Raw genomic sequence first — 2925 nt, forward strand, 5'->3', positions numbered from 1 at the left:
CGCTTAAGTCATAGAACAGAGGTAGTGTGGTATTACAGACCTCTAAACAGTAAAGATATACATATAATACTGAAAGAAATAATATACTAGGAGCCTTGAAACAAAATGGAAAAATAAAAATCGTAAAATAAAAAGCGTAACACTCAAGGAATAGGATTACTTGCGTGCTAAGAAACCTAATAGGAACATGATAAAGATAAGCAGAAGAATAAAGGAAAGCCAAGGTAACAGCATAACTAGCCCCTAACTCAGCCTGTGAAGCTAAGGCTGGCCGGAGGATATATATATATATATATATACATATAAACATACTTAAGTATCCCCAAAATACACCAAAACATCAAAGTAAACTCCTAACTCTCCCTAATCCTTTAAGAGGAGCAGCATACATAAGTTACTTGGAGAGTAAGCTAAACAAATATATACATATATACAACCAAAAACCAAAATACACCTAAGGACTACTTTGCTTCCCAAGATCCAGACGTCTAGCGAGGAGCCTCTCGACCTGCATCTGAAAAACAACAATACAATATGGAATGAGAACCGGAGGTTCTCAGCATGGTAAAAGTGCCACGCGCATAAGAAATACGGTCCTGAGAATGCCATAGACAATCCTAAAACTCCGTTATTCAATTATCCAACTTAAGTACTAAACAGAAGCTATAAACAGGGGTAGGTATTCTAAATCTGCCTAACTTACTCAAGTTCAAACTTAACCTAACACCAAACCATTTCCTCCGTTTCCTCCATCCTTTCATCATTCAGAATGCAATAGAAACAAGCAACCAAACAAGTTCACGCACAAGTAATGATCAAATAGTACAACTAGCAAGTATAACAAATAGCAGGTAATATATATCAATTAGGCATACCCAGGAAATGCATAACAATCAATACAAACAAATGCATATGATGCATGCCTGTTCTATGGCTGATGAGGCCCATCTGTCGGTTATCCAGCCAACCCGACAAGTTTGAAAATCTTAGACTGTCCCCCGTCGCGCATCTCCAAGAGTCTATGCATAGAGTTCACATTCAATCATCATATAATCACTCAATGGGACTATCCATACCGGGAATTTATACGTGCCCGGTCACCCTTACGACGTAGGGTCAACAAAGTATCGAGATTCAACCTGGAACACGTGGTGGCGAGCCACGGTTCTTACCCAGGGAAACTCGTATCTCAGATATCATTATTCATAAGCCATGGCAATTATCATCAATACATCATCAAGTATCAAACCTTAACATTAAACTTCATTAACATCCTTATTTTCTTCATAAAAGCCACTATTTACAACTTTCTTCACCTTCAAGTTATCTTGTTTTCCTAGCTTCTTTTATCTACTGGACCTAGAACCATACTTTAAGCCTTAAAGGGAAGAAAATGGAGGTTTAGAAGTGGAAAATTGGTTTAAAAATAGTCAAAACCGGTTTGGTCACCCTGAACTCAGATTTAAACACTAAACTTGCAACGTCCATAACTTTCTCCACAAAATTCCATTTTTCACAAAGTTGGTATCAATTAAAAGCTCTTGAAACTATCTTTTATTTGCAACAAACCATAACCCAATCCAAAATTTGAGGAGAATATTATGGACGTCCAAAGTTCATCAAAATTTGGTTTTAACCACTTTTAACAAAACCTTTTTTTCTCCAACTTAAGTTTCTTACCATTTAAAACTTGCATTGTAAAACCATATCAACTCAATTCATCAACAACCATTACCAATATAAGCTTTAATCAACTCAACCAACCTAGAACATAAAAAATTATCCACTTTTACCTCATACATCAATAACCTTTCCTTTGTTCACATCAATTCTTCACCCATACCAATTCTCATCATATATTTATCAACCTTCCATCAACATATACCAATTAAATGCCATTAACATAAATCAACTCTTCATACATGTTAATCCATCAACTTGATATAACAACCATTTATTAACAATCACCAACCATAATTCATTAATATCAACGTCAATACAACCCATTATAAGCAAGTCCAAAAGCATGAAATTAATAACCTCAATACCTCATAATTCCAATCTATGTTCATCAACAATTTACTCCAACAACATTACAAACTACTCATTAAATGTAATTAACAGTTCAACTTATTCTATGGTTCCTCTAACCTAAGTTTTCACAACACCGTAAATATTAAACGTGCAAAACTTAAACCATACCTTGGCCGATCACTAAGTTCACCCAAGACAGCCTCACAACTCAAAATTACAGCCCCTTCAAGCTCAATCAAACAGCCCCAAACCAAGCTTGATCACCAACAAGCCTCCAACAAGCATCAACATTCACATACACACTACCTAAACCACAATTAACACATCCAAACATAACAACTCAATACCCAAATTCCTAATTCAGAAATTTTATTAGGATTTGAGATCTCTTACCTTTACCCATTGATCCTTGGGCAATACCCACAAGAAATCAAGTCTAGTGGACCCCTAAAACATGAAAATCATCAAGGAATTGAGTTTCTCAAACCTTAAACTCGAAATTCATATACCAGCAGAAATGGAGCTAGGAAAAAGAGATTTACTTACTGTTTTGTTTAGATAGAATTGAAGAGTTCGACAAGCCCGACGCGTGGCCGCAAACGGCTCGTCAATCGGAGCTCCGGATCAAAAGTTATCAAGGTTTGAAGATGAGGTTAGGGTTTGCTTCTTCTTCTCCCCTTCCATGGTTGCATTCAGCGTGTTTGATAATTAAGAGAGGAGAGAGGGGTTCTTTTAAGTGTTTTATGCTGAGTTGGGTTGGGCATTGGGCCCATTTTGGGTCCAATTCAACTGGTTCGGCCCGTTTAGTCCAATCTCGGGCCAAATTCTTTAAAATTGGTATCAAAATTTTCGTTTCGACGAGCTCTATCATATTTTGATATTAGTTTTGCA

General features: G+C 36.5%; 1 long non-coding RNA gene across 1 annotated transcript; it reads right to left on the bottom strand.

Moving 5' to 3' along the window:
* Positions 1-236: 236 nt before the first annotated feature.
* Positions 237-2725, bottom strand: LOC148547119 (uncharacterized). Its single transcript, XR_015896915.1, has 4 exons — positions 2581-2725; positions 2428-2481; positions 2203-2340; positions 237-514 (listed from the first exon to the last, which is right to left on the bottom strand). It is a non-coding gene; the product is annotated as an uncharacterized LOC148547119 (long non-coding RNA).
* Between the last annotated feature and the right edge of the window lie 200 nt (positions 2726-2925).

This window comes from Arachis ipaensis, chromosome B8, assembly GCF_059453495.1.
Source record: "Arachis ipaensis isolate K30076 ecotype BB chromosome B8, ASM5945349v1, whole genome shotgun sequence".
NCBI classification, from domain to species: domain Eukaryota; kingdom Viridiplantae; phylum Streptophyta; class Magnoliopsida; order Fabales; family Fabaceae; genus Arachis; species Arachis ipaensis.